At 39.0% G+C, this 23,358-nt stretch overlaps 1 protein-coding gene across 4 annotated transcripts in view; it reads left to right on the top strand.

Annotated features, from left to right (window-relative positions):
* Positions 1-23,358, top strand: part of LOC137438506 (breast cancer anti-estrogen resistance protein 3 homolog) — a 253,752-nt gene that overhangs the window by 103,028 nt on the left and 127,366 nt on the right. The window contains exon 1 of one of the 4 annotated variants that reach the window (XM_068133604.2): positions 2,970-3,095. The exons of the other annotated variants lie outside the window; for them this stretch is intronic. The gene's annotated coding sequence lies outside the window, so the exon portion shown is untranslated. Of the gene's footprint in view, positions 1-2,969; positions 3,096-23,358 lie in introns of those variants that run through there. 4 annotated transcript variants of the gene reach the window in all.

Genomic DNA, 23,358 nt, shown 5'->3' with positions numbered 1-23,358 from the left:
GCCGAGGCTACGTTGGCATGCTGTTTGGCTGCAATGCCCGAGGCTACGTTGGCATGTTGTGTGGCTGCAATGCCCGAGGCTACGTTGGCATGTTGTGTGGCTGCAATGCCCGTGGCTACATTGGCATGTTGTTTGGCCGCAATGCCCGAGGCTACGTTGGCATGTTGTGTGGCTGCAATGCCCGAGGCTTCCATGGCATGTTGTTGGACGCAATGCCGAGGCTACGTTGGCATGTTGTTTGGCCGCAATGCCCGAGGCTACGTTGGCATGTTGTGTGGCTGCAATGCCCGAGGCTTCCATGGCATGTTGTTGGACGCAATGCCGAGGCTACGTTGGCATGCTGTTTGGCTGCAATGCCCGAGGCTACGTTGGCATGTTGTGTGGCTGCAATGCCCGTGGCTACATTGGCATGTTGTTTGGCCGCAATGCCCGAGGCTACGTTGGCATGTTGTGTGGATGCAATGCCCGTGGCTGCATTGGCATGTTGTTTGGCCGCAATGCCCGAGGCTACGTTGGCATGTTGTGTGGCTGCAATGCCCGTGGCTACATTGGCATGTTGTTTGGCCGCAATGCCCGAGGCTACGTTGGCATGTTGTGTGGCTGCAATGCCCGAGGCTTCCATGGCATGTTGTTGGACGCAATGCCGAGGCTACGTTGGCATGCTGTTTGGCTGCAATGCCCGAGGCTACGTTGGCATGTTGTGTGGCTGCAATGCCCGTGGCTACATTGGCATGTTGTTTGGCCGCAATGCCCGAGGCTACGTTGGCATGTTGTGTGGATGCAATGCCCGTGGCTGCATTGGCATGTTGTTTGGCCGCAATGCCCGAGGCTACGTTGGCATGTTGTGTGGCTGCAATGCCCGAGGCTACCCATTGATCGGTAGTTTGTAACTTTCTCGTTCCATTTACTTGTTGGTAACGTCATCTGTATTGGCAACTGGTCTCTCCAATAGGACGAATGTACGTTTTTAATTCCATCGTTAACCACTTGCACATATTCACTAAGTGTTCCATCCTGTATTAATTATCATTGTTACACATGTTAATGGTCATACAATGGTTCATGTGTCAAACGCAATCGACTATAACATAATGTTAAACGTTTTTATTTGTAGAATAATTAAGGCTTGCAATCCATGTACATTATTATAATGTTACTTTATTATAGTGTTACCTCATTATAATGTTACCTTATTATAGTGTTATGTAACACTATAATAAGGTAACATTATAATCAGGTACCAGATTATAATGTTACATTATTATAGTGTTACCTTATTATAGTGTTATCTTATTGTGGTGTTACCTTATTATAGTGTTACCTTATTATAATGTTACCTTATTATAGTGTTACCTTATTATCGTGTTACCTTATTATCGTGTTACCTTATTATAATGTTTCCTTATTATAGTGTTACATTATTATAGTGTTACCTTATTATAATGTTACCTTATTATAGTGTTACCTTATTATAATGTTATTATGTTACCTTATTAAATTGTTACCTTATTATAATGTTACCTTATTATCGTGTTACCTTGTAGTGTTACCTTATTGTAATGTTACCTTATTATAGTGTTACCTTCTTATAATGTTACCTTATTATAGTGTTGCCTTATTATAATATTTCCTTATTATAGTGTTACCTTATTATAGTGTTACCTTATTATAATGTTACCTTATTATCGTGTTACCTTATTATAATGTTACCTTATTATCGTGTTTCCTTATTATAGTGTTACCTTATTATAGTGTTACCTTATTATAATGTTACCTTATTATCGTGTTACCTTATTATAATATTACCTTATTATAGTGTTACCTTATTATAGTGTTACCTTATTATAATATTACCTTATTATAGTGTTACCTTATTATAGTGTTACCTTATTATAATGTTACCTTATTATCGTGTTACCTTATTATAATGTTACCTTATTATCGTGTTACCTTATTATAATGTTTCCTTATTATAGTGTTACATTATTATAGTGTTACCTTATTATAATGTTACCTTATTATAGTGTTACCTTATTGTAATGTTTACTTATTATAGTGTTACCTTATTAAATTGTTACCTTATTATAATGTTACCTTATTATCGTGTTACCTTGTAGTGTTACCTTATTGTAATGTTACCTTATTATAGTGTTGCCTTATTATAATATTTCCTTATTATAGTGTTACCTTATTATAGTGTTACCTTATTATAATGTTACCTTATTATCGTGTTACCTTATTATAATGTTACCTTATTATCGTGTTACCTTATTATAATGTTTCCTTACTATAGTGTTACATTATTATAGTGTTACCTTATTATAATGTTACCTTATTATAGTGTTACCTTATTGTAATGTTTCCTTATTATAGTGTTACCTTATTAAATTGTTACCTTATTATAATGTTACCTTATTATCGTGTTACCTTGTAGTGTTACCTTATTGTAATGTTACCTTATTATAGTGTTGCCTTATTATAATATTTCCTTATTATAGTGTTACCTTATTATAGTGTTAACTTATTATAATGTTACCTTATTATCGTGTTACCTTATTATAATGTTACCTTATTATCGTGTTACCTTGTAGTGTTACCTTATTGTAATGTTACCTTATTATAGTGTTGCCTTATTATAATATTTCCTTATTATAATGTTACCTTATTATAGTGTTAACTTATTATAATGTTACCTTATTATAATGTTACCTTATTATAATGTTACCTTATTATAGTGTTACCTTATAATGTTTGGGTTTGGGTTGGGGTTAGTTATTGTTGTTATTCTCCTGGTCTGACTTCCTGCCCATTTGAGCAAATGTCAATCACAATAGTGGAAAAGGGGGGACCTGGGTGGGGGTGGAGGATGTGCTGAAGGCGTGGCCTGTTCACTTGCCAATAAGATGCATCTGCCAATCAGATGCACTTGGGGCGTGGCCTGGTCATTTAGGGATGGTTGATGAAGTTGTCATGGACAGATGGACCGGCTGCGAGACACAGTCGAACTAGTGTATATGTAAACATGATAGATCTTGTATAGAGAGACAGAAGAAATCAAGTTCACAGCAGGGTAGAAACAAGGACAAAATATCAAGGTATTGTGTTGAAATAAATATATGTGTGTATGTATGAATGTATTTATATATGTATATATGTATATATGTGTATATGTCTGTATGTATATATGTATGTATGTATGTATGTATGTATGTATGTATGTATGTAATATATGTATGTATGTATGTATGTATGTATGTATGAATGTATTTATATATGTATATATGTATATATGTGTATATGTCTGTATGTATATATGTATGTATGTATGTATGTATGTATGTATGTAATATATGTATGTATGTATGTATGTATGTATATATGAATGTATTTATATATGTATATATGTATATATGTGTATATGTCTGTATGTATATATGTATGTATGTATGTATGTATGTATGTATGTATGTATGTAATATATGTATGTATGTATGTATGTATGTATGAATGTATTTATGTATGTATATATGTATATATGTGTATATGTCTGTATGTATATATATATGTATGTTTGTATGTATGTATGTATGTATGTATGTATGTATGTAATATATGTATGTATGTATGTATGTATGTATGTATGTATGTAGGTATGTATGTACTTGTCCATCCTCAATTAGTAATTTTTGATGTATTTGTTTATTTGTCTGATGTTGTCAAGTCTGTCTGTAAACATCTCTGTCCGTAAACCTTGGTCATGTGTTCACAGTTTCTGTTCCTGTGTTTGTCTGGTTTGATCATCAATTCCATTCCGAGCCATGATGTCTCCTTTGCACACAGAAACTCAGCTCATGAAATGTTGCCATTTCCTGGTACTTGTCTGTGTTATGTATTTGCGTTTCTGTCATTGTACATTTCAATGTTCGTAACAATCATTGTTCAGAATATGGTAAAATTAAATGTTATTATTGTGATTATTATCTGCTCTTTTTATTTCTATCTGTGTGACTTCCAAACCAAACCCGTTTTTTGTCCATTTGAAGTCATTGAAGGTGATACATCTGTCCAGCTCTCATGGATGTACAGTTTTGTGAATTCACTGGCAGTACATGGACAAGCCAGCTAGGACAGGGTTGGTAGTTATTACTTGATCAAACTTGCAGATGAGATGTGGAGATGTGGGCAAGAAATCGGCGAGGGGGGGGGGCGAGGGGGGGCTGGGGGGGGGAGCAGGCACATGTTATTTTGCTAAACTTTAGACCATTAATTACCTGGGATTACCGAAACCTTATCAACCTTTTTGTTATGTTGATGAGGCCATTAAAGGTTGACACAGCTGTCATGCTTGGAATTGTTAAGCTGTTGTAGTACCACAGGGCTATAACCCCCTCAACCCCCTCACCCCCCTCCACCACCCCCTTTGTGTGATGGTTCGTGATAATGGCCACAGGGCTCTTGTCTAATGCTATGTGCAAGATCTCAGCCACATTTTATATACACAGTGCCTTCAGAAAGTATTCACACCCCTTGACTTTTTTCACATTTTGTTGTTACAGTCTGAATTTTAAATGGTTGAAATTGAGATTTTTTTTGTCACTGATCTACACAAAATACCCCATAATGTAAAAGTGGATTTTTTTTACAAATTAATTTAAAATGAAAAGCTGAAATGTTTTGAGTCAATAAGTATTCCCTTTGCTATGAGACTCCAAATTGACCTCAGGTGCATCCAATTTCCTTTGATCATCTTTGAGATGTCTCTACAACTTGATTGGAGTCTACCTGTGGCCAATTCAATTGATGCGACATGATTTAGAAAGAAACACACCTTTATAATTATACAAAGTCCCACAGTTGACGGTGCATGTCAGAGCAGAAACTCCACCATGAAGTCCAAGGAACTGTCCATAGAACTCCAAGATAGAATTGCGGGGAGGCATGGATCTGGGGAAGGGGAAAAAACAATTTCTAAAGTGTTGAAAGTTCCCAAGACCACAGTGAGCTCCATCATTCGGAAATGGAAACAATATGGAACAACCCAGACTCTTCCAAGAGCTGGCCGTCCAACCAAACTGAGGAACCGGGCAAGAAGGACGTTGGTCAGGGAGGTGACCAAGAACCCAATTACCACTCTGAAAGAACTACAGAGTTCCTTGGCTGACATGGGAGAACCTGACGAAAGGATAACAGTCTCTGCTGCACTTCACATATCTGCAGCACTTCACAAATCTAAGCTTTATGGGAGAGTGACCAGATGGAAGCCACTCCTGAAAAAAAGGCACATGACAGCACACCTGGAGTTTGCAAAAAGGCACGTGAAAGACTCTGAGAACATGAGGGAAAATATTCTGTGGTCTGATGAGATGAAAATTGAACTATTTGGCCTGAATGCAAAGCTCTACGTCTGTCGGAAACTGAGCACAACTCATCACCCATCCAGCATCATCCCCGCCGTGAAGCTTGGTGATGGCAGCATCATGCTATGGGGATGCTTTTCAGTGACAGGGACTGGGAGATTTGTAAGGATAGAGGGAGCTATGAATGGAGCCAAATACAGGGAAATCATTGAAGCGAACCTGCTTTAGAGTGCAAAAGACCTTTGAGTGTGGTGAAGATTTACATTCCAACAGGACAATGACCCAAATCATTCAGCCAAAGCAACACTGGAATGGCTTCACAAGAAGAACGTGAAAGTCCTTGAGTGGCCCGGCCAAAGCCCAGAATTGAATCCCATTGAGAATCTGTGGAAAGACTTGAAGATTGCTGTTCTCCGAGGCTTCCCTTCCAACTTGACAAAGCTTGAGCAAACGTGGCAAAGATGCTTCTACGAAGTATTGACTCAGGGGGTTGAATACTTTTGTAAATTAGATATTGCTTTATTTCATTTTTAATTATTTTGTAAAAGAATTCTAAAAAAAATTCCCGTTTGACATTATGGGCTTATTATGTGACATCAGTGACAAAATCAGATCAGATCAGTGCCAAAAATATCTCAATTTTAACTTATTAATTAAATCAATTTTAACTTCAGGCAGTAACAACAAAATGTGAAAAAGTCGAGGGGTGTGAATACTTTCTGAAGACTCTCTATGTAGTGTGTGAGGTGTTAAACAATGGAATTTAGAACACGTTTCACCACCGTATTGGTAAGTTTGTGATGAAAAATTAAATCTACCGTTTAATTTTTAAAAGTTCATAAACAAAACAAGCTTGGAAAACCTTTTGTGTTTTTATCTTCACTTGACTTTCCTATTCCTGTAAAACAGGTGTCCATGAGCATAAATGTGAAGAAAACAATAATTGTGAAAGTTACAAAACGAACCTAACGGCTGTGTGTGTTTGTTTCTTTATAGTTCAGTTCAATAACCTGGCACAATGGACCCAAACCCCGAAAAACAAGGTGCCGGCTGCACTTTGAGGTTTATTGCATTTTCATCGCCAATCTGCCTTCCTCGTGGATTGGGAAATGGCAGATGGACAGGGAAATGGAACCATAGATGTCGGTGGGTTACGGTAGCTGAGGAAGTTACAGACAGATGTACAGGATATTGACAACTAAGTATGGGGAAGAAATTCTTTTCTTTTCTTTCTTTTTATTGTCTAACAAACATCACAATGGCGGCTGTTGGCCTCTTTGGCCTTTGCTGCTGCTGTTGTTGTTCAAGAGGATAAAAAGCAGCCACTCCAAATGACAATGGCTCCACATCCTGTTTGTCAGTTTACCGTTTTTGTTTTCTGGGGTTGGACGGAAGCCTTCAGAGTCGGAGGTTTGGTTGAGCCTGAAAACAATGAAGAACAGTCACCCACATTCTATGGGCCACTTCACCTGCCTGGGACATCCTGGGATTGCTAGAAACCTACAATTCAACTTTATTCTATAGTTTAGGTCGTCCATACGTTATGTTCATTAAGGCTTTGGTATTATTCGTTCTTTTCCTGATCCCACAAGAAGCTAGGATTACTTTAGGTTCTTGTAGTGGTAATTGTAGTTGTAGGAGTGATAGTATTAGTAGGAGCAATAGGAGTAATAGGAGTAGGATTAGTAGTAGGATTAGTAGTAGGATTAGTAGGAGAAGTTTGGGTTTATGGGTTTCATGGCCTGTCATCTTCCACTTAATGGTGACCATGACGTCATCCTGATGCGGTTGCCGACTTTCTCCCAGCTAATTATATTCATTGCTGGAATTCCTTTCACTTTCCTTTGGGGCCTAATGTTGTACAACTGGCAATGAGATTGTTTGATTGTTTGCAACTGGCAATGAGATTGTTTGATTGTTTGCAACTGGCAATGAGATTGTTTGATTGTTTGCAACTGGCAATGAGATTGTTTGATTGTTTGCAACTGGCAATGAGATTGTTTGATTGTTTGCAACTGGCAATGAGATTGTTTGATTGTTTGCAACTGGCAATGAGATTGTTTGATTGTTTGCAACTGGCAATGAGATTGTTTGATTGTTTGCAACTGGCAATGAGATTGTTTGATTGTTTGCAACTGGCAATGAGATTGTTTGATTGTTTGCAACTGGCAATGAGATTGTTTGATTGTTTGCAACTGGCAATGAGATTGTTTGATTGTTTGCAACTGGCAATGAGATTGTTTGATTGTTTGCAACTGGCAATGAGATTGTTTGATTGTTTGCAACTGGCAATGAGATTGTTTGATTGTTTGCAACTGGCAATGAAATGAGACCTAATGATTTTCATGCTTTTACAGGAATTACAGGATAGTCTAGACTAGAGTCTAGACTCTATAGGTATACACACGTGCCTTTGAGCTGTCTAGCCAGGGTTCGAATCCCGATCGTCTCAAGAATCATCCTGTTACAGCAGAACACACAATTTCCATCATATATTTGTGCCACTCGTATCCTAATAAATTGATTATGTCATACTAACCATGAATTGGCTTCCACGTTCAACAAAAGGACAAGTGTGTGCGTTTGGACACCACCGGCAAGCCTGGAATGACAGGAGTGGAAGGTTGAACTCCGCTATCAATGCTATGCAATTACAACACTGACAAAGTGGAGAGAAAGTCAGGTGATAACCATGAAAGTCAGTCAGGCAACACTCATGATGGTTAGCCTATTTTGGCTCATGATGGTTAGCCTATTTTAGCTCATGATGGTTAGCCTATTTTAGCTCATGATCATTGGCATATTTTGGCTCATGACGGTTGGCCTATTTTGGCTCATGATGGTTAGCCTATTTTAGCTCATGATGGTTAGCCTATTTTAGCTCATGACGGTTGGCCTATTTTGGCTCATGATGGTTAGCCTATTTTAGCTCATGATGGTTAGCCTATTTTAGCTCATGATCATTGGCATATTTTGGCTCATGATGGTTGGCCTATTTTGGCTCATGATGGTTAGCCTATTTTAGCTCATGATGGTTAGCCTATTTTGGCTCATGACAGTTAGCCTATTTTAGCTCATGACGGTTAGCCTATTTTGGCTCATGATGGTTAGCCTATTTTAGCTCATGATCATTGGCCTATTTTGGCTCATGACGGTTGGCCTATTTTGGCTCCTGACGTTTAGCCTATTTTGGCTCATGACGGTTAGCCTATTTTAGCTCATGATGGTTAGCCTATTTTGGCTCATGACAGTTAGCCTATTTTAGCTCATGACGGTTAGCCTATTTTGGCTCATGATGGTTAGCCTATTTTAGCTCATGATCATTGGCCTATTTGTGTGTCTGAATTGGGCCCATCAGAGCCTGCACTACCATTACCAACCTATGGTGTTTGTGTAAGTCTGAATTAGGCCTCTAGCAAATGATAGAAGGGCACACACATTTAACATGGTCCACAGTCTGCGAGTTGCATCTCAAGTCACATTGTGCGTTGTTCTCTCTCATCTTCCAAAGATGTAAACAAGAATAAAAATTCCGAATCAGTCACGTGATCGTCCCGAAACAATTCAATGTGTACCATTCTTTGTGGGTCGATTAAAGCCTGAAAGTTCTCTTGTGGGTTTACAATCAAGTGATTGTTTGAAACATTAGCACGCCTTTCACCGCCGCCTCACGACTACACGAAGGCACTCTCCGAACATTCAACAACACTTTGGATGTGAACCCAAAAAGGTCTTATGAGGTTTCAGGTATGTCTTGTGAGGTTTCAGATATGTCTTGTGAGGTTTCAGATATGTCTTGTGAGGTTTCAGATATGTCTTGTGAGGTTTCAGATATGTCTTGTGAGGTTTCAGATATGTCTTGTGAGGTTTCAGAAATGTATTGTGAGGTTTCAGATATGTCTTGTGAGGTTTCAGATATGTCTTGTGGGGTTTCAGGTATGTCTTGTGAGGTTTCAGGTATGTCTTGTGAGGTTTCAGATATGTCTTGTGGGGTTTCAGGTATGTCTTGTGAGGTTTCAGGTATGTCTTGTGAGGTTTCAGGTATGTCTTGTGAGGTTTCAGATATGTCTTGTGGGGTTTCAGGTATGTCTTGTGAGGTTTCAGATATGTCTTGTGAGGTTTCAGGTATGTCTTGTGAGGTTTCAGATATGTCTTGTGAGGTTTCAGATATGTCTTGTGAGGTTTCAGATATGTCTTGTGAGGTTTCAGATATGTCTTGTGAGGTTTCAGATATGTCTTGTGAGGTTTCAGATATGTCTTGTGAGGTTTCAGAAATGTATTGTGAGGTTTCAGATATGTCTTGTGAGGTTTCAGATATGTCTTGTGGGGTTTCAGGTATGTCTTGTGAGGTTTCAGGTATGTCTTGTGAGGTTTCAGAAATGTATTGTGAGGTTTCAGATATGTCTTGTGAGGTTTCAGGTATGTCTTGTGAGGTTTCAGATATGTCTTGTGAGGTTTCAGATATGTCTTGTGAGGTTTCAGGTATGTCTTGTGAGGTTTCAGAAATGTATTGTGAGGTTTCAGATATGTCTTGTGAGGTTTCAGATATGTCTTGTGAGGTTTCAGAAATGTCTTGTGAGGTTTCACGTATGCCTTGAGGATTCAGGTATGTCTTGTGAAGTTTCAGATGTCTTGTGAAGTTTCAGATGTCTTGTGAGGTTTCAGGTATGTCTTGTGAGGTTTCAGGTATGTCTTGTGAGGGTTCAGGTATGTCTTCTGAGGTTTCCGGTATGTCTTGTGAAGTTTCAGATATGTCTTGTGAGGTTTCAGAAATGTATTGTGAGGTTTCAGATATGTCTTGTGAGGTTTCAGGTATGTCTTGTGAGGTTTCAGAAATGTATTGTGAGGTTTCAGATATGTCTTGTGAGGTTTCAGGTATGTCTTGTGAGGTTTCAGAAATGTATTGTGAGGTTTCAGATATGTCTTGTGAGGTTTCAGATATGTCTTGTGAGGTTTCAGAAATGTCTTGTGAGGTTTCACGTATGCCTTGAGGATTCAGGTATGTCTTGTGAAGTTTCAGATGTCTTGTGAGGTTTCAGGTATGTCTTGTGAGGTTTCAGGTATGTCTTGTGAGGTTTCAGGTATGTCTTCTGAGGTTTCCGGTATGTCTTGTGAAGTTTCAGATATGTCTTGTTCGGTTTCAGGTACGTCTTGTGAAGTTTCAGGGATGTCTTGTGAAGTTTCAGGGATGTCTTGTGAAATTTCAGATATGTCTTGTGAAGTTTCAGGGATGTCTTGTGAAGTTTCAGATATGTCTTGTTAGGTTTCATGTATGTCTGGTGAGGATTCAGGTATGTCTTGTGAAGTTTCATGGATGTCTTGTGAAGTTTCAGGTATGTCTTGTGAAATTTCAGATATGTCTTGTGAAGTTTCAGATATGTCTTGTGTGGTTTCAGGTATGTCTTGTGAAGTTTCAGGTATGTCTTGTGAAGTTTCAGATATGTCTTGTGAAGTTTCAGATATGTCTTGTGAAGTTTCAGGTATGTCTTGTGAAGTTTCAGATATGTCTTGTGAGGTTTCAGGTATGTCTTGTGAAGTTTCAGATATGTCTTGTGAAGTTTCAGGTATGTCTTGTGAAGTTTCAGGTATGTCTTGTGAAGTTTCAGGTATGTCTTGTGAAGTTTCAGGTATGTCTTGTGAAGTTTCAGGTATGTCTTGTGAAGTTTCAGATATGTCTTGTGAGGTTTCAGGTATGTCTTGTGAAGTTTCAGGTATGTCTTGTGAAGTTTCAGATATGTCTTGTGAAGTTTCAGATATGTCTTGTGAGGTTTCAGGTATGTCTTGTGAAGTTTCAGATGTCTTGTGAGGTTTCAGGTATGTCTTGTGAGGTTTCAGGAATGTCTTGTGAGGTTTCATGTATGCCTTGAGGTTTCAGGTATGTCTTGTGAGGTTTCAGGTATGTCTTGTGAGGTTTCAGGTATGTCTTGTGATGTGAATTAAACTTGTTGTACTCACGAGGATCATACCTGTGCATACTCTTGAGTTGTGTGTGTCTTCCTGGCTTTTGCTGCTGCTATATGTACCAAAGTGAGCAACCATTGGTCCATTTTTCATTGTCATCACATCATTACGCTGCACATCCATGTGCATGACACCTGGACTGCTCAATATTCCGCGCTTGAGTATACCTGAGTATACCGCTACTAAAGTCTTTGTTCAAAGTGTATCCCATTGTTTATGACAATGAATTTTAAGGTAATACTAATCTTTATCTTTCACCTTTTTGCATGTCCTTACCTCACTGACGAGCTTCAGAATTGAAGCTTTTGTTCCAAGTTAAACCTAAGGAATAATATGAGTTCCTCACAAGAAGCTTCAAGGTGGGAGGAGGCCATGAGGCCCATCAAAGGTGCGCTGGGGTTGATTGTCTGTGCTCTATCCTTCAAATGCCGAGCATCAAACATGGAAGGAGCACGTACCTGGATTAAAAAGTATTTGGTACGACTCGGCCGGGGTCATACCACTGATCTCGCAGGTTCACAGAGGATGTTCTAACCTTTACACCGCCCGGTCTTGTTAACTACTATAGGTAGGCCTCATTTTGAACCTGCAACAGGTGACATGAAATGGTTCTTTTGCAGCTTTATTGCTCACACAAAGTTTTCGACAAACCAAGGTAGAGTTTCTCAAATAGCAATTGTCTTCATGCCAGAAGAGAGGATGTCGGAGGTTGTAGATTCTGAATAATGACCAGGTGAGCATAGATCCTTGTGGGACAGAATCCTTGAGAATGCGTACTTTGCTGATCTGTCAATTCATAAGGATGTCAACACCTAAAGAAAGATATTGTGGACTGGTGTCCCAAAGTGCTGTGGCATTTGGTTATGTGGACAGGTGTCCAAAAGTGCTGTGGCATTTGGTTTTGTGGACAGGTGTCCCATCGGGCTGTGGCATTTGGTTATGTGGACAGGTGTCCCATAGTGCTGTGGCATTTGAGACCGTGTGATGTCTTAAGTAATAGCCAGTCTTCATACAATATGTCAGGTGGTGGATAGATACAAGGTGATATTACGATTGTTACATTTGGCTGGATACAAGGTGATATTGTGGTTGTTACATTTGGCTGGATACAAGGTGATATTGTGGTTGTTAGATGTGGCTGGATACAAGGTGATATTACGGTTGTTACATTTGGCTGGATACAAGGTGATATTACGGTTGTTACATTTGGCTGGATACAAGGTGATATTACGGTTGTTACATTTGGCTGGATACAAGGTGATATTGTGGTTGTTAGATGTGGCTGGATACAAGGTGATATTACGGTTGTTAGATGTGGCTGGATACAAGGTGATATTACGGTTGTTAGATGTGGCTGGATACAAGGTGATATTACGGTTGTTAGATGTGGCTGGATACAAGGTGATATTACGGTTGTTAGATGTGGCTGGATACAAGGTGATATTACGGTTGTTACATTTGGCTGGATACAAGGTGATATTACGGTTGTTACATTTGGCTGGATACAAGGTGATATTACGGTTGTTACATTTGGCTGGATACAAGGTGATATTGTGGTTGTTAGATGTGGCTGGATACAAGGTGATATTACGGTTGTTAGATGTGGCTGGATACAAGGTGATATTACGGTTGTTACATTTGGCTGGATACAAGGTGATATTATGGTTGTTACATTTTGCTGGATACAAGGTGATATTGTGGTTGTTAGATGTGGCTGGATACAAGGTGATATTACGGTTGTTAGATGTGGCTGGATACAAGGTGATATTACGGTTGTTACATTTGGCTGGATACAAGGTGATATTGTGGATGTTACATTTGGCTGGATACAAGGTGATATTGTGGTTGTTAGATGTGGCTGGATACAAGGTGATATTACGGTTGCTAGATGTGGCTGGATACAAGGTGATATTGTGGTTGTTAGATGTGGCTGGATACAAGGTGATATTACTGTTGTTACATTTGGCTGGATACAAGGTGATATTACTGTTGTTACATTTGACTGGATACAATGTGATATTACTGTTGTTACATTTGGCTGGATACAAGGTGATATTGTGGTTGTTAGATGTGGCTGGATACAAGGTGATATTACGGTTGCTAGATGTGGCTGGATACAAGGTGATATTACGGTTGCTAGATGTGGCTGGATACAAGGTGATCTTGTGGATGTTACATTTGGCTGGATACAAGGTGATATTGTGGTTGTTAGATGTGGCTGGATACAAGGTGATATTGTGGATGTTACATTTGGCTGGATACAAGGTGATATTGTGGTTGTTAGATGTGGCTGGATACAAGGTGATATTGTGGTTGTTAGATGTGGCTGGATACAAGGTGATATTGTGGATGTTACATTTGGCTGGATACAAGGTGATATTGTGGTTGTTAGATGTGGCTGGATACAAGGTGATATTGTGGATGTTGCATTTGGCTGGATACAAGGTGATATTGTGGTTGTTAGATGTGGCTGGATACAAGGTGATATTACGGTTGCTAGATGTGGCTGGATACAAGGTGATATTGTGGTTGTTAGATGTGGCTGGATACAAGGTGATATTACGGTTGCTAGATGTGGCTGGATACAAGGTGATATTGTGGTTGTTAGATGTGGCTGGATACAAGGTGATATTGTGGATGTTACATTTGGCTGGATACAAGGTGATATTACGGTTGCTAGATGTGGCTGGATACAAGGTGATATTACGGTTGCTAGATGTGGCTGGATACAAGGTGATATTGTGGTTGTTAGATGTGGCTGGATACAAGGTGATATTGTGGTTGTTACATTTGGCTGGATACAAGGTGATATTGTGGATGTTACATTTGGCTGGATACAAGGTGATATTGTGGATGTTACATTTGGCTGGATACAAGGTGATATTGTGGTTGTTAGATGTGGCTGGATACAAGGTGATATTACGGTTGCTAGATGTGGCTGGATACAAGGTGATATTGTGGTTGTTAGATGTGGCTGGATACAAGGTGATATTGTGGATGTTACATTTGGCTGGATACAAGGTGATATTACGGTTGCTAGATGTGGCTGGATACAAGGTGATATTACGGTTGCTAGATGTGGCTGGATACAAGGTGATATTGTGGTTGTTAGATGTGGCTGGATACAAGGTGATATTGTGGTTGTTACATTTGGCTGGATACAAGGTGATATTGTGGATGTTACATTTGGCTGGATACAAGGTGATATTGTGGATGTTACATTTGGCTGGATACAAGGTGATATTGTTGTTGCTAGATGTGGCTGGATACAAGGTGATATTTCGGTTGCTAGATGTGGCTGGATACAAGGTGATATTGTGGATGTTACATTTGGCTGGATACAAGGTGATATTGTGGTTGTTAGATGTGGCTGGATACAAGGTGATATTGTGGTTGTTAGATGTGGCTGGATACAAGGTGATATTTCGGTTGCTAGATGTGGCTGGATACAAGGTGATATTGTGGTTGCTAGATGTGGCTGGATACAAGGTGATATTTCGGTTGCTAGATGTGGCTGGATACAAGGTGATATTGTGGTTGTTAGATGTGGCTGGATACAAGGTGATATTGTGGATGTTACATTTGGCTGGATACAAGGTGATATTACGGTTGCTAGATGTGGCTGGATACAAGGTGATATTGTGGTTGTTAGATGTGGCTGGATACAAGGTGATATTGTGGATGTTACATTTGGCTGGATACAAGGTGATATTGTGGTTGTTAGATGTGGCTGGATACAAGGTGATATTACGGTTGTTACATTTTGCTGGATACAAGGTGATATTAAGGTTGTTACATTTGGCTGGATACAAGGTGATATTGTGGTTGCTAGATGTGGCTGGATACAAGGTGATATTGTGGATGTTACATTTGGCTGGATACAAGGTGATATTACGGTTGCTAGATGTGGCTGGATACAAGGTGATTTTTTTTTTTTTTTTTTTTTTTTTTTTTTGTTTGTATACAAGATCGAGGCTCGTGTAAGAGCTAACATTGATCACAAAAAGACAAACTGACACATAAAACGCAAGACATATGATAAAGGGTGCAGGAGAACAAGATGGAGAGCAGGGACATCAGGAGATCTGTGGGAGGGAGAGGGTTTGGGAGGGGCCTCCTTCTAGATCTTGTTCTTGTCTTGATATTGTGGTTGTTAGATGTGGCTGGATACAAGGTGATATTACGGTTGTTACATTTTGCTGGATACAAGGTGATATTAAGGTTGTTACATTTGGCTGGATACAAGGTGATATTGTGGTTGCTAGATGTGGCTGGATACAAGGTGATATTGTGGTTGCTAGATGTGGCTGGATACAAGGTGATATTGTGGTTGCTAGATGTGGCTGGATACAAGGTGATATTGTGGTTGCTAGATGTGGCTGGATACAAGGTGATATTGTGGTTGCTAGATGTGGCTGGATACAAGGTGATATTGTGGTTGCTAGATGTGGCTGGATACAAGGTGATATTGTGGATGTTACATTTGGCTGGATACAAGGTGATATTACGGTTGTTACATTTTGCTGGATACAAGGTGATATTGTGGTTGCTAGATGTGGCTGGATACAAGGTGATATTGTGGTTGCTAGATGTGGCTGGATACAAGGTGATATTGTGGTTGCTAGATGTGGCTGGATACAAGGTGATATTGTGGTTGTTAGATGTGGCTGGATACAAGGTGATATTACGGTTGTTACATTTTGCTGGATACAAGGTGATATTAAGGTTGTTACATTTGGCTGGATACAAGGTGATATTGTGGTTGCTAGATGTGGCTGGATACAAGGTGATATTGTGGTTGCTAGATGTGGCTGGATACAAGGTGATATTTCGGTTGCTAGATGTGGCTGGATACAAGGTGATATTGTGGTTGTTAGATGTGGCTGGATACAAGGTGACATTGTGGATGTTACATTTGGCTGGATACAAGGTGATATTACGGTTGCTAGATGTGGCTGGATACAAGGTGATATTGTGGTTGTTAGATGTGGCTGGATACAAGGTGATATTGTGGATGTTACATTTGGCTGGATACAAGGTGATATTGTGGTTGTTAGATGTGGCTGGATACAAGGTGATATTACGGTTGCTAGATGTGGCTGGATACAAGGTGATATTGTGGTTGTTAGATGTGGCTGGATACAAGGTGATATTGTGGATGTTACATTTGGCTGGATACAAGGTGATATTACGGTTGTTAGATTTTGCTGGATACAAGGTGATATTGTGGTTGCTAGATGTGGCTGGATACAAGGTGATATTGTGGTTGTTAGATGTGGCTGGATACAAGGTGATATTGTGGTTGTTACATTTGGCTGGATACAAGGTGATATTGTGGATGTTACATTTGGCTGGATACAAGGTGATATTGTGCTTGCTAGATGTGGCTGGATACAAGGTGATATTGTGGTTGCTAGATGTGGCTGGATACAAGGTGATATTTCGGTTGTTACATTTGGCTGGATACAAGGTGATATTATGGTTGTTACATTTGGCTGGATACAAGGTGATATTACGGTTGTTACATTTGGCTGGATACAAGGTGATATTATGGTTGTTACATTTGGCTGGATACAAGGTGATGTTACGGTTGTTACATTTGGCTGGATACAAGGTGATGTTACGGTTGTTACATTTGGCTGGATACAAGGTGATATTACTGTTGTTACATTTGGCTGGATACAAGGTGATATTACGGTTGTTACATTTAGCTGGATACAAGGTGATATTACGGTTGTTACATTTAGCTGGATACAAGGTGATGTTACAGTTGTTACATTTGGCTGGATACAAGGTGATATTACGGTTGTTAGATTTTGCTGGATACAAGGTGATATTGTGGTTGCTAGATGTGGCTGGATACAAGGTGATATTACTGTTGTTACATTTGACTGGATACAAGGTGATATTGTGGTTGTTACATTTGGCTGGATACAAGGTGATATTACGGTTGTTACATTTGGCTGGATACAAGGTGATATTACGGTTGTTACATTTGGCTGGATACAAGGTGATATTATGGTTGTTACATTTGGCTGGATACAAGGTGATATTATGGTTGTTACATTTGGCTGGATACAAGGTGATATTATGGTTGTTACATTTGGCTGGATACAAGGTGATATTACGGTTGTTACATTTGGCTGGATACAAGGTGATATTATGGTTGTTACATTTGGCTGGATACAAGGTGATATTATGGTTGTTACATTTGGCTGGATACAAGGTGATATTGTGGTTGCTAGATGTGGCTGGATACAAGGTGATATTGTGGTTGCTAGATGTGGCTGGATACAAGGTGATATTACGGTTGCTACATTTTGCTGGATACAAGGTGATATTACAGTTGTTACATTTGGCTGGATACAAGGTGATATTGTGGTTGCTAGATGTGGCTGGATACAAGGTGATATTACGGTTGTTACATTTGGCTGGATACAAGGTGATATTACGGTTGTTACATTTGGCTGGATAGAAGGTGATATTACGGTTGTTACATTTGGCTGGATACAAGGTGATATTGTGGTTGCTAGATGTGGGTGGATACAAGGTGATATTATGGTTGTTACATTTGGCTGGATACAAGGTGATATTGTGGTTGTTGCATTTGGCTGGATACAAGGTGATATTACGGTTGTTACATTTGGCTGGATACAAGGTGATATTACGGTTGTTACATTTGGCTGGATACAAGGTGATATTGTGGTTGCTAGATGTGGCTGGATACAAGGTGATATTGTGGTTGCTAGATGTGGCTGGATACAAGGTGATATTGTGGTTGCTAGATGTGGCTGGATACAAGGTGATATTACGGTTGTTACATTTGGCTGGATACAAGGTGATATTATGGTTGTTACATTTGGCTGGATACAAGGTGATATTGTGGTTGCTAGATGTGGCTGGATACAAGGTGATATTATGATTGTTACATTTGGCTGGATACAAGGTGATATTACGGTTGTTACATTTGGCTGGATACAAGGTGATATTATGGTTGTTACATTTGGCTGGATACAAGGTGATATTGTGGATGTTACATGTGGCTGGATACAAGGTGATATTACGGTTGTTACATTTTGCTGGATACAAGGTGATATTACGGTTGTTACATTTGGCTGGATTCAAGGTGATATTGTGGTTGCTAGATGTGGCTGGATACAAGGTGATATTACGGTTGTTACATTTGGCTGGATACAAGGTGATATTGTGGTTGTTACATTTGGCTGGATACAAGGTGATATTACGGTTGTTACATTTGGCTGGATACAAGGTGATATTACGGTTGTTACATTTGGCTGGATACAAGGTGATATTACTGTTGTTACATTTGGCTGGATACAAGGTGATATTACCGTTGTTACATTTGGCTGGATACAAGGTGATATTGCCGTTGTTACATTTGGCTGGATACAAGGTGATATTACGGTTGTTACATTTGGCTGGATACAAGGTGATATTGTGGTTGTTCGATGTGGCTTGATACAAGGTGATATTATGGTTGTTACATTTGGCTACCTGCCTACCGACCTGTGTTGGTTATTCTCCACATTCTCTTCCGTAGGGATGGGGCGGGGGTGGGGGTGGGGGTGGGGGAGGTGGAGAGAGTTATGAATTATTTTTTATTTTAGGACATAATCGTGTATGTTCATGTTTATTTTGCGGCCCAATCCCCAATAACATCCTTTTGTTTGCACATTCGGAAGACATTTGGTTTGCGGTTGCTACTATCGTTGTTTTTTGTTTTGCTACTATGGATGTTTTTTGTTTTTCTACTCAAGATGTTTTTTATTTTGCTATTATAGATGTTTTTTGTTTTGCTACTGTAGATTTTTTTTGTTTTGCTACTTTAGATGTTTTTTGTTTTGCTACTACAGATGTTTTTTGTTTTGCTACTACAGATGTTTTTTTTTGCTACTATGGATGTTTTTTGTTTTGCTACTATAGATGTTTTTTGTTTTGCTACTACAGATGTTTTTTGTTGTGCTACTACAGATGTTTTTGTTTTGCTACTATAGATGTTTTTTATTTTGCTACTGTAGATGTTTTTTGTTTTGCTACTATCGATGTTTTTTGTTTTACTACTATAGATGTTTTTTGTTTTGCTACTATAGATGTTTTTTGTTTTGCTACTATAGATGTTTTTTGTTTTGCTACTATCGATGTTTTTTGTTTTGCTACTATAGATGTTTTTTGTTTTGCTACTATAGATGTTTTTTGTTTTGCTACTATGGATGTTTTTTGTTTTGCTACTATAGATGTTTTTTTGTTTTGCTACTACAGATGTTTTTTGTTTTGCTACTACAGATGTTTTTTGTTTTGCTACTATCGATGTTTTTTGTTTTGCTACTATCGATGTTTTTTGTTTCGCTACTATGGATGTTTTTTGTTTTGCTACTACAGATGTTTTTTGTTTTGCTACTATCGATGTTTTTTGTTTTGCTACTACAGATGTTTTTTGTTTTGCTACTATGGATGTTTTTTGTTTTGCTACTATGGATGTTTTTTGTTTTGCTTCTACAGATGTTTTTTGTTTTGCTACTATCGATGTTTTTTGTTTTGCTACTACAGATGTTTTTTGTTTTGCTACTACCGATGTTTTTTGTTTTGCTACTATAGATGTTTTTTGTTTTGCTACTATCGATGTTTTTTGTTTTGCTACTATAGATGTTTTTTGTTTTGCTACTATAGATGTTTTTTGTTTTGCTACTATAGATGTTTTTTGTTTTGCTGCTATAGATGTTTTTTGTTTTGCTACTATGGATGTTTTTTGTTTTGCTACTACAGATGTTTTTTTGTTTTGCTACTACAGATGTTTTTTGTTTTGCTACTACAGATGTTTTTTGTTTTGCTACTATCGATGTTTTTTGTTTTGCTACTATCGATGTTTTTTGTTTTGCTACTATGGATGTTTTTTGTTTTGCTACTATGGATGTTTTTTGTTTTCCTACTTTAGATGTTTTTGGTTTGCCACCACTGTGGAATTGTATTTCAGCTGCTCGTAAGAAGATATGATGTTGCTATTATTCAAACACATAAGCAACACCTCCGCCAAATGGAATATTTCCATCCAATTTTCTCTTAAAATTGGAGAACATTCTTTTCCTGACACTATGACGTCATCATGAGAGGATTATGGTAGGTTTCATATGAATGGTAAATTCAGAACATGCAGCATTTTAATTATTATTATTGCTTATTTATTAACTTCATTAAATAATTTGATAATTAAACAATAATTTAATTTAAATAATTTATTATTAAATAATTGTCTATTTAAATTAACTAGCGTGGCTCGGCGCACCTCACCACATGTCGCTTCAGAGGGATAGGCATCTTTGACCATTTTCTGCGTCTGCTTTCTTGTGGAGTGAAGGATGGTGGGAATAGTGGGCGGGGGGGGGGGGGGCGGGGTAATGGTGGTGACAGTGTGTGGGGGGGAGCGTGGGATGGGGGAATGGTGAAGGGGGGATGGGGTTGCATGGTGCTGGGGGTGACGGTGACGGTGGTGGGGTGGATGGTTCTGTGGGGGTGAGGGGCGGGGTGGTGGGGGAGGGCGGTTGGTGGGGGAGATCGGCCAAATATATTTTGTGCTCTGATTGAATATCTACTGTAAATCAGAAATTAGAACCCAACACGCATAAATAAAAAGGAACTGAGCACAAATTTACATTTATTTTAAATTATCAGTTCGAGCTGGAAAGGAAGGTCAATACAAATTTATCAAAAACTGGATGGGAAAGTTAAACTTCCAGCCACACAGAGCAGATGTGCCCCCAATACACCACTTCACTTCGACTTCTGGCCGGGTTTTTACGACATATCTTTTATTTTGCCCACGTCACCATCTACATCTCAATTAATCAAGTCAAAGTAACAAAAAAAGTAGCGCTGATGAATACAGGTACGTCACGAATGTGTTTCTTAGGTTAGCTTTAAATATATAAATAACACGATGGAATTATTAAAGAAAATTTGAAGAAGAAAAAGACGTTTTGGTCACAAATATACATACATATCCACATACGTTTGCTCCATTATAGTAAAACAAGACCAAAAGTCTAACAGCGGTGTAGCAGGGCTTGTAAAATATTATAAACCACAAACACACATAATTAGCTTTTTAAACAGTCGCTAATGCTGTTTATAACATTAAACAAAGAAATTTGGAGGAATCTCGACATCCATGAGGGAAGTTTTACTTACATAACTGAGCAAAGATCTACTGTAATCTATGTACCCCACAAGGGTTGGAAGTGTGCTCATTTACCAAGCAGTTAGCTAGCACTTGCCAAGCCAGCCATTCCTTAACGGTTTTGAATGGAGTGTTTGCTCGAATGCTTAAACCACTTGGCGATCTCTCCACAAGAAACTTGGTATAATGAACACACACCCAATGTTCTGGAGACCCGACCATATATCGACTGGAATCTATATACCCCAAAGATGAATGACCCTTCCTGCCGCTCCCATAGTGAGCGGGTGAACGAGTAAATGAAAATGTTGGTCTGTGGACTCAGCCGTCGTAATGACATCACAGACGTAATGACGTAACGGGCACAAAACTGATATATTTTAACTTCCAGTGCGTTTGCAGTCACTATGAAGGGATTCGTGTTACGATTAGATTTACTATAATATTAACGTTACATTATCATTATTTCGAAAATGATATTACCATTAAAAAACCGAGGCGAATTCCCTACTTCCTCGGTTATTAATATTAGTGCTGAACAACGCTCATCATTGATCATGAACCATACACCGCTTCAATCCATTAACTTTCCATTCACGACATTGGGATTAAAGTGTTATGGTTATATTTACTATATTATTATTATTATTATTATTATTTACTATATTATTATTATTATTATTATTATTCATAAAATTTACTATACTAGGGCATGCCCGTACTATATATATATCTAAAATTATATCCCCCCCCTCTATTTACATGAAATGGTTTGGTCCATTCGCAAAGCCAAAGCAAACGGCTTGCGAGTACGGTGGCAATCCCCCCCCTCTATTTACATGAAATGGTTTGGTCCATTCGCAAAGCCAAAGCGAACGGCTTGCGAGTACGGTGGCAATCCCCCCCCTCTATTTACATGAAATGGTTTGGTCCATTCGCAAAGCCAAAGCGAACGGCTTGCGAGTACGGTGACAATCCCCCCCCTCTATTTACATGAAATGGTTTGGTCCAAAGCGAACGGCTTGCGAGTACGGTGACAATCCCCCCCCTCTATTTACATGAAATGGTTTGGTCCAAAGCGAACGGCTTGCGGAGTTTGGTAAAGAAATCGCCATAGCTCGGTAACTACTTCTCCGATTAATATGAAACCTTGAAAAGGCACATCCTCAGGTCCCCAGCAATATACCTGGCAAGTTTAAAGTATATCGGACCCGTGGTTGTCGAGAAACAGCGGTCACAGACACACATACAAACACACAGACAAACACACACACACACAGAGATTACTGGAATTATAGATAGATTACGAAAACGATACGACTGAAATTATACACTAATGTAGAAACCTGGGCTTAATTTGTCCGAAGCGGTCCGAAGATGAGTCATAACGCCTAAGGGCTGGCTATACATACCTTACCGTTTTGTTGGAAGAGGTTTGCTGGAAGAGACGTAACGCCGATGCTTTCGATATTTGATGGTCATTTTAACAATCGGTTTGTTTGTGTTTCATGCTGAATGAAAAATGTAAAAGGTAGAGCATGGCGATTGTGATATATGACAGGTTCGACGATATGTTCGGCATGAACGGCATATAAATCAAAATGGCGGTCTGTGGAGAGTCAGCCGCCGCACCGCCGTAATAACATCAGACGTAATCACATCACCCTGTCATGTGACCAGATCCTCAGCTCTGATTGGTACACGTTTGAGGAGACATACAAAATACATACATACAGATGGACAAACATTGTTCTAGACGGCTTTGCCCGATGGGCTAGCCATAAAAAGATATCATTGAAACTTGAATACATCTATAAACTAGATGGTATTCATTGAATACTTACCCTG

Source organism: Myxine glutinosa, chromosome 13 (assembly GCF_964187855.1).
Source record: "Myxine glutinosa chromosome 13, kmMyxGlut1.1, whole genome shotgun sequence".
Classification (NCBI taxonomy): domain Eukaryota; kingdom Metazoa; phylum Chordata; class Myxini; order Myxiniformes; family Myxinidae; genus Myxine; species Myxine glutinosa.
This window is presented reverse-complemented; position numbering and strand designations above follow the sequence as displayed.